Source organism: Cotesia glomerata, linkage group LG10 (assembly GCF_020080835.1).
Source record: "Cotesia glomerata isolate CgM1 linkage group LG10, MPM_Cglom_v2.3, whole genome shotgun sequence".
Taxonomy (NCBI): domain Eukaryota; kingdom Metazoa; phylum Arthropoda; class Insecta; order Hymenoptera; family Braconidae; genus Cotesia; species Cotesia glomerata.
The window spans coordinates 12,524,255-12,539,542 of NC_058167.1; the positions used below are offsets into that span (position 1 = coordinate 12,524,255).

A 15,288-nucleotide genomic window follows, 5' to 3' on the forward strand; every position below is an offset into this window, starting at 1 on the left:
TTCTAGCTACTATTTAAAATTATTTTTCACCACAGATATCACTGATTATAATCTGGGATGATATCCAGTATCATCTTGTTCTTTTCGTGTACTTAACATCAATACAAAGTTTTATTTAAAAAAAAAATACTCGATATCACAGCAGTGCTGTACAAGTTTAATTGAAATAGATATTTAAACTAAGATATCATTTAAATAAAAATTACTCATGTCAATTAAGCTATTATATATCTATTTTAATACGTATTATTGTAAATACAAAAGGCAAACAAGAAATGTTTTTTTTTTCCCCAGTAATAATTAGATTTAAAAATATATTTTTTATTATAAACTTATTTAGTTTTAAAAATAATCTATAACTATTTATATTTAAAAGTAAATAATGTAATAAATAATGGATTGTAAAAATTTAAGATCTTTAATATGTAAACTAAAAAAAAAAAAACAATTTAAAGTTTTTTTACTTTATTATTATTATACTATTACTTATTACTTATTATAATTTAACTAGATGCGGAAAATAGATAACGATTGTCGGATTATTTGATAGTTATAAATAAAATAAAGTTGATAAAATTGAACATATTGTCACAGGAGAAAATAAGATGTGCGAATGTAGGAAACTTTGAGGAGAAGTAAGTGAGAAAGTAACGACTAGAAAAGGAACATTGAAGAGAAATAAAATAAAATTGCTAAGGGTAGATTGAAAAAAATAGAGTTAAAAAAAATAATAGTAATGAATCGTGTGTAGATAGGTTGATAGGTCAATGTGCTCTGGTAGAGAGAAGACAAAAATGTTATCAGAACGGCTAGTAGGTGTACCACAGTGCCTCACATTGATTTTCACGGGGGTTGAGAGGATCCAGGGGTGGTTTAAACACCAATGGAAGCTGAAGCTGCGGCCTTCGTTCTCTGCCAATCTCTTCTACTTCTACTTCTACATCTACGTCTTCTTCTACTATACCTCTACCTCCGCCTCCACCTTTAATTCTCTCTTTATCTTCCCTGGCATATTTTTCGGCCTCATTCTCTTCTCCTTTATCCGTTCTTTCCTCCTCATTTATCATCTTCGTATGGTAAGCGCTACCTAAATTAATCATTCCAATCGATTATAGATTATAGATCACACCTAAAGCATTATATAAATTAATATCGTTCTCTTTTATCCCCAATTTCATTTAATTATATTATATTATATTCTATATGTAGATAATAGATACATATTTTTTTTTTTTTGTAATAATTTTAAATTTAATATCCAGATAATTGCTTAGAGTTTAATGTCTACTTAAATAGATAGATAGGTAGATATATTTATTTATGATAAAACTTTAACTGGCCAGATGGCAAAAAAAAAGATTATATCATATAAAAATTTTACATATTATATTGAAAACTTAATTTAACAATATTTTTGCAAGGATTCATATCATTACCAATAGTTAATTTATGATGATAAGTATTTGGACTGCATTCGAAAATACTCTATCTCTAAATACATAATTAAGAAATTATCTTGTATCTTGAGAACTATTGATATTTTTAAAGATATAAGCCCATACCGATGTTATACGCATCAAGACCTTTCATTTGAGTACCCACATCAATATTTCATATATTTATACACATTATATATATTTATATATGAAAAATATATGAAAATGCATGTGGGTACTCAAATGAAAGCTCTTGAAGAGTGTAACATCGAAATGAGCTTATATCTTTAAAAATGTGAATAGTTAAGAAAGTACAGTGCAATTTAACATAATTAAGAAATTACCTTGTATCTCGTGAACTATTGACATTTTCAAAGATATAAGCTCACCTTAACATTACGCTCATCGAGACCTTTCATTTGAGTACCCACATCAATATTTCATATATTTATATATATTATATACATGTATATATGAAAAATATATCAAAAATGCATGTGGGTACTCAAATGAAAGCTCTTGATGAGTGTAACATCGGGATGAGCTTATATCTTTAAAAATGTCAATAATTAAGAAATGACATAGTATCTTGTCAACTAATGACATTTTTAAAGATATAAGCTCATTCCGATGTTACACTCATCGAGACCTTTCATTTGAGTACCCACATCAATTTTTCATATATTTTATATATTTATATATTTCACAAATACCATATATATAAAATATATAAAAAATGCCATGTGAGTGCTTAAATGAAAGGTCGTGATGAGTGTAACATTGAAATGAGCTTATATCTTTAAGAATGTGAATAGTTAAGAAAGTACAGAGCAATTTAACATAATTAAGAAACTACCTTGTATCTTGTGAACTATTGACATTTTTACAGATATAAGCTCACCCTGACATTACACTCATCAAGACCTTTCATTTGAGTACCCACATCAATATTTCATATATTTATATATATTATATATATATATATGTATATATAAAAAATATATCAAAAATGCATGTGGGTATTCAAATGAAAGCTCTTGATGAGTATATCATCGGGATGAGCTTATATCTTTAAAAACGTCAATATTTAAGAAAGTACAGTGCGATTTATCAAAAGTCATTATTTAATAAAGCAAAAATTTTATTTGTTTATAGTTCACAAGTCACGGCAGTCACATCGTGACTGCAAGGTTGCTAGTATATATTTAACTTAATGTATATTTTTGACATAGTAAAAAGAACAATATAATTTAACAACACAGATTAAGGATAACTTAAAATTTTATTTTAGTTACTTAATTTTTAAAGATTCAAACACAATCATGGAAAAATGTTCCTTTTAAAAATTTAATAGGGATTATCTAAAATATGTAATAATTAATAATAATTCTTACTCTAGTCTTCTTTAATTTTTTAATTTTTTTTTTGCTAAATAGGTACTTGAGATAGCGATAAATTTGATGAATGAATAGTTAAAAAAAAAAGCCAACAAGAAAGGTTGAAATGTCGAGTGTCATTAGAAGTGAAAAAGTTTTTCGTTTTTTTCTATAGCCGTGCACCGACCCGACGACGACGTCGACGAAGAGGCTGCGCCAACCGCGTAATTTAAAGAGTGCCGTAACCACTATATACTCTGTCAACAATAATAATAATAATGACAAAAGATAAAAGAAGAAGAAAAAAAAAACAATATTAACGCCCGTTAAAGAAACACTACGAAAAAAAAAAAAAATTAAATATAAATGAGTAGATTAAAAAAGTAACTTAAAAAAATCTAGTTAAGTAAGCGACGAATTATCAGGGTTAAAAAAAAGTATGTAATTTCTTATCACAGGTGCCAGACTTCTCTCTGAGACTTAACGCATAATTTAGCGGCCTAATTTTATTTAACTTTTAACTTAATCATCTCCCTACTTGCGTACATAAAAAATTCAAATAATAATAACAGAAAATAAAAAATAAAAAAAATCTTACATCACAATATTTCTTTTTCCCCATTCTGTTCTCATAATAAAGAAAGTTTTAAATAAATTACGAAAGAAAAGAGCATTTTTTAAAGAACGTGAAAAAATTCATCAAACATGGATACGAAATACGGCTAAGTATTCAATTATACACAATAGAAGATATATTTTTTTACCTTAGCGTGGAATCTTGTTTTAAAATTTAAAAAATTTTTTTCCATTATAGTGCATAATAATACGAGTTAAGTATATAAGTAAAGAGGGATGTTATCGTCAAAGCGTAATGACTAATCGATCCATTCGTGTAAAGCTTCAGAGAGTATGTCGACGCAGTTCGACGCGCCGAATCGTAGACGCAATTTATTTGACGCGTGCTGATTAATTATAACTGTCTTCTTTTACTACATTAGGTCATTCTCTTTGCTTGAGTGTCCATAATCCTTCTGTGGATTATTTGCTCTTCTCTCATTGAATCAATCATCGATATTTACTTCTAGCTATCATGTCATTTGTTGGCGCGAGTCTTGACCAAGTCTCTGCTCTGAATGATATCATGATTTCCAACCTGAGGATAAAATAAAAAAAAAAATTTGGTAAATCCAAAAGTACACGACTCATAATGCTCATTTAATTATGATATAATAAAATAAAGAATGTGAAAAAAAATTTATAAAACAGCTAAAATAGCACGATAATGCGCAAGAGCTTCTAGTGGGATAAATGTACACAATATATGTAGATATATTATTATTTACAGAAAAAAAATGTTCTTGAATCAAGTATATAATTTTGAAGAACTTAATATCCTTGATTTGAGTAAAAATTCTTAAATTAAAAAATTTTTATTTGGTTTAAGTAAATTTTATTTGATTCAAGAATTTTTTGTCTTGATTCAAGACAATTACCCTCTTCAAAATTATTTTCTTGGTTCAAAAATTTTTCTCTTGAATCAAGTTAATTTTTTTTTTTCAGTGTACAGTCTTCTGGTTTTTGTTTTAGTTTAGTTTAGTTAATTTATTAACAATTATGCCAAGGCTAATGCCGATTATTATTAATTTTTACATTATTGTGCAGTTTAAACTACAAACATTAGAATGTTTTACATAAGAATATTTTAGGATAGATAATATTGAATTTATATAAAATTATGAGTGAGTATACAAATTTAATTTATAATGAATTAACCAACAAATTTAAGAATCTTTCATGCAATGATAAAGATAGATAAAAAAATTTGAATTATAAAGAAGCTATGTCATGAACGTCTACTAAGAGTTTGAAGACTAACAATAAAAAAATAAGAAAATTGACAAACAGTTTAGGATCAAACATCAAGATTAAATAAATAATCAAGCATCTTATTTTTGAAAACCTCCAAGCTAGACGAATTTATAATATCCTCCGGTAATTTTTTCCATAATCGTATCACTGTAATAACGAAAGAAGATTCATATTGAGTAGTACTGAAATTTGGCAATTTAAAGAGGATATTATTTTTCTTGGCTACTAGTCTCTCAGAGCGCCTTACAGTAAGGTTTTCTTAAAATAATTCACGCAAATAGCTGTTTTATTTTATTAATTGTACATAAACGACACTGAATTACCTACACGGAAAAAAGTAAACTGTAATATTCACTCGGATTCCGGTTAATTTTTATAGTTTCAAACAGTAAAGCGGACATCGGGGTGGCAAAAATATAAATATTACAGAACTTAATGTAGAAAGTATAAAAGCCACAATCCATAATTTAATATCCAAAAAAGTGATTAGTAGCTGTCACTATAGTAAATAACGACTCTTTCATCTTAAAAAATTACAGTTTCAAACAGTAAAAATTGCCATTTCAATATATAGTCGATATTATGAGGAGAAGGGAAACTCAGATGAAAGAGAAGGGGGTCTCACTCTGGGAGAATTTAACATTTGAAACAGTAAAAATTATACTTTTAAAAGATATATTTTACCAGTCCAAGCAAGTCAATAATTATAGTTTGATTTTAAGCGTTGCGTTTGAAATTTACCATTTTACTTTGTAAATATTTACTAACTTTATTTTATACTTTTTACATATCATAAGATCATTTTTTAGGTACAAAATGATAAATATCAAAGTCTGAATTCTTAATTATTATACTTTAACATTTTAGACATTTATATAGCGAATATTACTGTTTGAAATAGTATTTTCTTCCATGTAAAAAGTAAATTGTAACGTTTAAATGATAAATATTATAAAGTGAATAGTAAAATCACGATTTTACTGTTTGAAATGGTAATTTTTAGCAGTTGATCATTACTTATTATAAATCGACTGTTATTTATTACAGTTTACTTTTTTCCGTGTAATGTAGAATGTACAAAAGCCACAATTTCTAATTTAATATCCAAAAGAAGTGATTAGTAGCTGTCACTATAGTAAATAACCACTCTTTCATCTTAAAAAATTACAGTTTCAAACATTAAAAATTGCCATTTCAATATATAGTCCATATTATGAGGAGAAGGGGGTCTCGCTCTGGGAGAATTTAACATTTGAAACAGTAAAAATTATACTTTTAAAAGATACATTTTACCAGTCCAAGCAAGTCAATAATTATAGTTTGATTTTTAGCGTTGCGTTTAAAATTTACCATTTTAGTTTGTAAATATTGACGTTGCTTGTATTAGAAGTTTACTAACTTTATTTTATACTTTTTACATATCATAAAATCATTTTTTAGGTACAAAATGATAAATATCAAAGTCTGAATTCTTAATTATTATACTTTAACATTTCAGATATTCACACAGCGAATATTATTGTTTGAAATAGTATTTTCTTCCATGTAAAGAGTAAATTGTAATGTTTAAATGGTAAATATTACAAAGTGAATAGTAAAATCACGATTTTACTGTTTGAAATGGTAATTTTTAGCAGTTGATCATTACTTATTATAAACCGACTGTTATTTATTACAGTTTACTTTTTTCCCTATAGCCATTCGCATTCGGTGACTTACAATTCTTTCAAAGAATTTAAAAATAAAAAATTTAACTCAATTAATGCATTTTTTCGCAAGTTACAGTGTATCCGGAGTTTCATACATGACAGGAAAATTTTTGGACTTATTTTAATATTTTTTTCCCTTTCTATTGCACTAAATAAATTTTAGAAAAGTATCAAATTAATCTCCATTAAATTATCTTAACAATACACTAAGAAAAAAAATACTTTTATTAATAAAATTTTCTTGATATAAGAATTAATGTTCTTGAAAATTTTCAAGAATATATATTCTTAGCTCAAGAACTTGTTAAATTGATTGAAATAATTTTTACTTAATTTAAATAAAGCTATTCTCTTGTTTATCTATTATCTAATGATAAATATTAATGCTCTTCTCTTCAGAAATTAATAATTAATAATAATAGAATATTTGATCGTCATCGAATTTCTTGAACCAAGAAATTGTTAATTGAGTAAAAGTATTTTTTTTTTCAGCGTACTATGCAAAATATCTTGATTCTGAGAACTAATAAGACTATAATAATAAAAATAGTTACACTGATAGAATTATTTGTTTATAGTTAAAAATATTTGTTAATATTTAACAAATTATTTATTAGAGACCACTTTTTAGTTCTTAATAAATATTTCTTAGTATTTAAAAAGATTTCTTAATATTTAATAAATGAATATCAGATTTATTAAATACAAACAAATCATTTTAAATACTAAGAAATATTTGTTTAATACTAAAAAGTGGTCTCTAATAAATGATTTGTTAACTATTAATTAACAAATATTTTTTATCAGTGTACCGAAAAAAATTTTTCGATCGTAAAGCACTGTCTGATGCTTCGCATCATAAGTCGTACAATTATACACTGAATAATTTTAGTAAGTTATGAATAAAAAAATATATCCAGCGATAGGATCTATTATCCAGTTTAGTCGACAAAGATGAGCTTAAACGCGTGGCTCAGCAACGACCGGCATCAGTATATATCACCAGCATATACATAACTGCAGTCGCACATGGCGCAACGCAGTAACAGTGATAGCGTTATGTATGACGCAACGTCATAGTCGTACGGTCCAGGCGCATGTAATGAAGAAATAAAAAAAAGTAACTAACCATAAACTATTCTTAATATAAATTACTGCAGCAGCAGCATCACCGGACTTAGCTACCTGGTGACACACTATCAATTAAATAAGTAATGAGAATATAATGTATAACTATCTACATAACGTAACGTTGATTATAGATATGACAGTAGAATAAGAAATAATAAAACCGGCAGAGCAGAGCCAGAGCCAGAAGTATATAGAGTAGATGACACAGTGTAAGTGCTCCTGCGCCCTGGATGCTGCTGGTGATCCCCCTTTCTCAAAACTCTCTCAGCCTTTGACGTCGACTGGTCCTGCGCGAAGATACGCCGTCACCCTTTGGCCAGATTTAACTGACGTTTAACCAGTGAGAGCCAGGCTGCTTCCATAGCCGCTTCCTGATGATTATTCAATCAGTTTATTAACCTCAAGCCGGATTTATTAATTTCGTGTCGATACTCGACGAGCAACGTGCTTTCATATTCTTCTAAATAATCACTATTAATAACACAATAATTATATCTTTGCTTATCATTCAGGATTTATAATTTATTGTTGAGGTTATGATTGTGTGAAGAAACTTACCAAGTTATTTGTGCCAATAAAATTCAGGTTTTATATAAATAATTATAACACTGAAGTTAACAGACATTAAAAATTTTTTTAGAATTTTATAATAATTTAAATTATTATTAAAAAATTCCACATGTGAAAATTAATAAAAATTACAATGATAATAAATTTAGCAGATATTTAATCATTTTTTTTATCAAATAAATTATGGCAAAAAAAAATATAAAAATAATTGACATGTAGAAATTAAAAAAAATTTTTTTAAATTAAAAATGCAATTTTTTTAAAATAATTTTTTGGAACAAATTTTTTTGTTAAAAAAAATTAAAAAATTTAGCAGGCATTTAATAATTTTTAGAATTTTTTTTAACAAATAAATTATATAAAAAAAAATTGACGTAGAAATTAAAAAAAAATTAAAAACGCAATTTTTTTAAAATAATTTTTTGGAACAAATTTTTTTGTTGAAAAAAATAAAAAAATTTTTTATTGTAATTGATTTATCAAAAAATATTTTTAAAATTGACAGCTGACGGCTAACTTCAGTATGATAAAAATTACTTACATTAACAAGAGCTTTATTAATAGTGAGCATGAGCGAAGAAAATCCAATTCTAGTTTCAGTGATTGTCTGTGATATATAAATGCAAGATTTTTAATTTTAGTGTCTTGCATCTGAGAGATAAATTATTAAGTGTATAAATAATTTTAGTTTTCAAAACACGCTAAACTCTGCAGTGATAAAAAATTACGACCAATCACGCGTTCACGGTATCCCGCCATGTCACGGGTGTCGTGATATTCGAAAAAGCTAGATAATATATATGCGTACACATAATATATGTGGGTGAGAGTGTCTTGTATATATATATATATAATATAATATTATTATATCGCTTCTCTGGGATGTAGGAAGTAAACTGTGTGTACAAACGTGTCTGATGATAATAACGATAATTTTTAGAATGATATGTGAATCCATCGACAGGAGCACTACACACCGTGTAAAATATGAATATGTTAATCAAGACTGATGGATTTTGTTTACATTTAATGACATCTTTATTTATGTACTTACTTACTGCATGTCATTTTATATAAAATATGATATAAATATACGGTCAGTGTATATTTGCTGTCATATCACTGGATGTCGGTTTAGTTGTATTATGTTACATGTAATATTAATGACGTCCTCTCAGCGTGGTGAAGATTATAGGTTATTAGACTAGTGCTAAAACATTGTGGTATTAATGATGTGCTCGAATAAAAATAATATTATTATTATTATTGACGATAATAATAACAGTAATGGTAATAGTAAAAGTTTTAACAATAAAAGTTTATTAATACTCAGAGCAACAGTGAAGAACATTGATCTTAAGTTGTCATGTGGGAAAAATAATAGTCAGACTAAGTGCAACAACTATGGCGGACACATTCTGGGTTGATTAATCCCATTATTTTTTTTAATACCTTTTTTATTATCATTATTTTTCTCGAGTTTTTATATCCGAGGGCTTTAGATATATTTTTATCTCAAGGGCTCTTGTGTCAGTTCGAGATGAGAGTGACGAGGTGTCTCCGTTATACAAGTAAGTACTCTTTATATTTTTCTAGCTATGTCTTATGTACTTATATAGAATAAAAATATATATTTTTATATATAATTATTTATTATTGATGAAATAAGGTTGAATTGTCTTTTAAGAATTTAAATTGTTTGGAAGAAATGAGACTGAAAATAGCAGAGCTAAAAAATTTTTAACAAAAATATATATTGAAAGTTATAATATATTTTTATGGATAGTATAAAAATTAGCAGGGAAAATTAAGTTAGTCAATATTTAAAAATGAAAACATTTTTAGTTGAAAAAATTAATGAAAATTAATTTAGCTGATATTTTATAATTTTAAGAATTTTTTTTTTTTAATTATGTTAAATAAAATGAAAAAAAAATTGATATTCAGAAAATTAAAAAATTTTATTTTTTATAATTTTTTGGAGCTAATTTATTTATTAAAAAAAATTTTTAAATGGTCAAGCGACTGCTAACTTTAATGTCATAAAAAATTGATTTAGCAAATATTTTATAATTTCAAAAAATTTTTTTAAAAATAAATTATGACAAAAAAAAAGTAGAAAAAAAAATTGACATTTAGAAAATAAAAAAATTGAAAAATGCAATTTTTTAGAGATTATTTTTCGGGGCAGATTTATTTATTAAAAAAAAAAAATAAAAAATGGTCAAGCGACTGCTAACTTTAATGTGACAAAAAATTAATTTTGAAGATATTTTATAAATTTAAGAATTTTTTTAACAAACAGATTGCCAAATAAAATGAGAAAAAAAATTGATGTTTAGAAAATTAAAAAATGCAATTTTTTAGAAATTGTTTTTTGGAACAAATTTATTTATTAAAAAAAATTAAAAAATGGTTAAGCAACTGCTAACTTTAATGTCATAAAAAATAATTACAAAAGAAATGTTCATTTTTTAAAAATTTAAAAAACTATAAGTGCAATTAAAAAAAAATATTTTTTAACTCTAATGAATAAATTTAAATAAAATAAAAAATGTCGGCTAATTTTAGTATTACAAACTATCGGATGTTGGGTAGTTCCTGTATCATGAGAAGAAATCGCGTTTGATAAGAAGAAATAAAAGTAACCCGCGATTTCTTGTTTGCCGTCTGATTTAAGAAGACGAACGGGTATCGATTGATTTTCTGGAGTGACTCGCGTTGACGTGCTGCTCGTCTATGAGAAAAAGGTAATAGGGAAACTAAAAAAGTAAAACTTAGACCTAACTTATATACTTATAGAGCCTCGTAAATTCCCTCGGGATTTTTATCCGAACTTCCATGTGTAGCCGGGCTGGAGCGTTCCTGGTTTATTAAAGTATGCCAAACGTTTCGGAGTGAAAAAATAGCAGTAGTAGTGATAATAATAATAATAATGGTGGAATATAATAAAAGATATAAAAAAGTCAACGTTCGCTGGTCGAAGCAACTTTTGGAATTTCAGCATTTTCCGCAGAATTGACATTTTAGCTGAGAGCTTTTCTTCTTGATTTACGTCACACGTTTCAACTGTATAGTGTGAAGAAAAGTTTATAGTCTTTTTCTTTCTCTTTTTCTCTGTGTATATGCATCACATGTGGATATATATACTACAAGAGATAACATATACTGTCGCGCGGTTTTGCACGTGTTTCGCGTTTATCTAAAACCTCCGAAAGCCTGGAAAATCACCTGTAGTCTAGTAAACTAAACCGCACGCTAATTTACTCTTGTAACTGATTAAAAAACAAGGGAAAAAATCAATTGATTGAACACATTAGCCAGTGTACTGATATAAAAAATATATATATAAAAATATATACACTGGGGATTTTATGTAGTACCTAAAGGTCTTTATATAAAAATTCTCTTTAATTAAAAATTCTATTTTTGGCGTTTACTTGACCTAATTAGCCCAGAAAATGGCGACGGGTGTTCTTGTTTAAATAAATTAACGTTGACATATTGTATTTTAGCATTACATTCTTAATTATTTAAAAGTTAATAATTAAAAAAGTTTTTAAATTTTAAACTGTCAGTCTAGCGCTCACGTAGTAAAAAAAAAGTAACTAATAATGCCTCAAGAAAATATAAACTTTTGTTTTTTGTTATTTAAATTTTTAAATTTCGCGGTTAAAATTATATTGTTGTAACAAATGACCATTAGATGACATTATTAATTATAATTATGTCTGAATATACTTCACTTGGCCTGCCAGTTTTAAGGATTGTTTTATTAATTATTAAAAAAATTAACATTATTGTTGTTAATATTATCGTCCATAATTAATATTATTAAAGTTAGCCGACGTTTTTAATTTTTTAATTATTTTTCATTTATTAAATTAGAATTAAAAAATATTTTTAAAAAATTGCACTTACAGTTTTTCAAGTTTTTTACGAGTGGAATTTTTTTTTTAATAAAAAAAAAAATTGTTAAAATTTTTAGATGTTGGCTAACTTAATTTTCATCCATAATTATATAATAATAAAATTAGCCGACATTTTTGATTTTGTTATTTTGCTTAATTTATAAATAAAAAATATTTTTAAAGAATTGCACTTATAGTTTTTAAAGTTTTTAACAAATGAAAAAGTTTTTTTTTTTTTTAATTCTTTAAAAAAAAAAAATCATCAAAATTTTTAGATGTCGGCTAACTTTATTTTCATTAAAAATTAATGTAGCACATATTTAATAATTTTAAAAATGTATTAAGATATAAATTATGGCAAAAAAAAAATAAGAAAAAAAAATTGTCATCTAGAAGTTTAAAAAAATAAAAAATGCAATTTTTTAAAAATAATTTTTTGGAACAAATTTTTTTGTTGAATAAAATTAAAACATTGTCATGTGACAGCTAACTTAAATGTCATTAAATTAGGACTAAAAAATATTTTTAAAAAATTGCACTTATAGTTTTTCAAGTTTTTTACAAATGAAATTTTTAAAAATTTTTTTTTAATAAAAAAAAATTGTTAAAATTTTTAGATGTCGGCTAACTTAATTTTCATCCATAATTATCAATAATTATTTGTATATGAAGAATGTGGACAAGATAGGATCATAATAACAAATTATATTATTATTTCTTGGACGTTTCGGTCATTTATTAGACCTTCCTCAGGTATCTGAAAATTACACATGTTAATAACCAACAAAATAACATAACAATTGATATAATTACAATATTTACCATAATACGAATCACAACAATCACTATCTTACATTGCACAGTTGCAATATGATTATTATATTTTCAATAATACCTTACCTTTAAGAGATATTAATTGAATAGAAAAATAATTGGATCGATTAATCATGTTGCTAAAAAGTTTAACAACTGACAGAAGAGCATTTATATATTAAATTGTTCTTCTAAGTTTGTATCACTAATTAATGGATAAAAGATAAGTATCTGAAGCAACAATTAATAACTATCCGTATAATTAAATAATATACCGTTTATATCTTATTAGAGTTTACTATTAAGAGAATAATGATTCTTATAAATATGAATGAACCAGTCAGAGATTTAGATAGCACATCTGAAACGTCTAGTCGATGAAAGTGCGCAAACATAAATTTTCCGAGGAATAAAATAGTTTGAAGTTTGCTGAGACTTGTACCAGTGATTATTGTATTGTTGTTGATTGCACGGTGTACCTGTGCTTGCAAGGCGACCGAGTAACGAGTTTTCAGAATGATGGATGTCTCAAAGAGATGACAGAATAGAAAAGTATCAACGGTATGGTATACATATATACATATACCTAACCATACTATGAAGAAAGAGAAGAGAAGAGAAGAGAAGAGTGTGTTGGAAAATACAATCGCCGTGAGCTCAACTCTATTCTATAATACTACTATACAGCACACTAGCATAGTACACGAGCAAAGCACGAGGAAAATAGGTGGCGGGGAGTTCGGACCGGGACGTCGTTTCAGTCTCCATGGTAACCCGAGAGCTATGCTGGTGGGTGGCTTTTCCCGGTGTAGTGGCGCGGTCGAGCTACCCTCTGAGTATAGAATACTATACCGAGTATGAGTGGAGAACAGAGAACAGAAAGAGACCGTTGAATAACGTGTAAGGGTAAGAGCACGGGCTCTTTGCGTTTAGTTGCTCTGCGACCATTTTATACGCACGCGACTACAAACTACGATGACTAGGATGTGACCCAAGGGATCACGCGGGTACACGAGTACAAACTTTTCTACAGTTTTAGGTATAGGTATATCAACGTATATCAACGTATAAATATCAGCAGGGTAGAGATTCTGCTGGGAGGGCAGATGAATGAAGGCGACGATCCTCCGTGACAGAGACTATTTTTCATTTGGCCCCTTGACAACCTTTTGTTGAACCTAATTTTCTACGAGTCTGCATCACGATAAATAACCGTTCAAAATACGGATACCGGTTTTTATGGTTATTCGTTTGTTCCTATTGGTTTCATTAAAAATAAAAAAGACCATTCGGCAGTCGAAATGGAAGTAGATTTCATAATAAGTGTAAAAATCCAAAAATTACTGCGATCGGAAACGACCGCGGCTTGTCACCACGATAGCGTCGCCAATTTACAATGGATCTTTATCAAACTCAACATACTTATTCTACAGATAGATACCGAGGTCAAGTTCGAAGATGAGCTTAATCGGTCAAGTAATTTAGAAATGCCATGATTTTTCAAACTTAACATACTTCATTGACAATTATGATATTTCATTGATAACAATTTTTTAATAAAATATTTGTTTCACTGAGATGTAATTAAGAAAGAATGTGACATTTACAGACAAAGTATTCTGTCATAATTTACTGAATAATTACAATATTTTTTTAATGAGGAAACATTACCTTTTTCGATGACTTGTTCCAAAAATTTTCTTTCTTTTAATTAAAAATTACAGAGATATTAATTGTAAAAAATAAAAATTATACAATTCATTATTAAATATTATCAACTTTATTGAAAATAGTTTGTTCATATGTAAATAAAAATAAACTTTGTTCAAGAAAATTATCCTTGAATCAAGAAAATTATTTATAAGAATATCCATGATCTTGTATTATTTTATTTTTAAATTCAAAAATGCTTGTTTGGATGTGCTTTAGCTGTTGTATTTCACACCTAAATTTTTGAGACTACACATATGATATAGTACTCAAATTGAAGCTTATTTAAAGAGCTTTCAGATGTATTTTACAGAATTTCAATAAGTTATCCCATTCAAAAGTTATTCGAGTAAGAAAGTGAAGAAATATGAATTTTTATGATTTTGAAAATTTTGAAATCATGGCATTTCTAAATTACTTGACCGATTAAGCTCATCTTCGAACTTGACTTCAGTATCTATCTGTAGAATAAGTATGTTGAGTTTGGTAAAGATCCATTGTAAATTGACGACGCTATCGTGGTGACAAGCCGCGTTATATCGTATATATATAAACTTTTGAACCATATGTATTTTCTGACTCAGCTCGTCGAGTTAAGTCGGAATATAGCAAAATTTTTCAAAAGTTTTGTCATGAGGACCATTGCAATAGTTAGATTTCTATGAAATCTACTAAAAACGAACAAAAAGGTTTAATGATGAACTTATCTGTCATGGTGAAGTTTAAAAAATAACTTCGTCGTAATCAGTCGATCAAACTCGGA

The 15,288-nt window shown here is 26.9% G+C and overlaps 1 protein-coding gene and 1 long non-coding RNA gene across 10 annotated transcripts in view; one reads left to right on the forward strand and one right to left on the reverse strand.

The window, feature by feature from the left end:
* Positions 1 to 7,807: 7,807 nt before the first annotated feature.
* On the reverse strand, positions 7,808 to 9,530 carry LOC123273305. Its single transcript, XR_006511306.1, has 4 exons — positions 9,421 to 9,530; positions 9,146 to 9,328; positions 8,633 to 9,060; positions 7,808 to 7,892 (listed from the first exon to the last, which is right to left on the reverse strand). It is a non-coding gene; the product is annotated as an uncharacterized LOC123273305 (long non-coding RNA).
* Positions 8,825 to 15,288, forward strand: part of LOC123273300 (cGMP-gated cation channel alpha-1) — a 41,694-nt gene continuing 35,230 nt past the window's right edge. For 6 of the 9 annotated variants that reach the window (XM_044740686.1, XM_044740691.1, XM_044740688.1 and 3 more), the window contains exon 1: positions 9,054 to 9,662. The gene's annotated coding sequence lies outside the window, so the exon portion shown is untranslated. Of the gene's footprint in view, positions 8,915 to 9,031; positions 9,667 to 15,288 lie in introns of those variants that run through there. The other 3 variants (XM_044740682.1, XM_044740683.1, XM_044740684.1) reach the window with 3 other exon arrangements.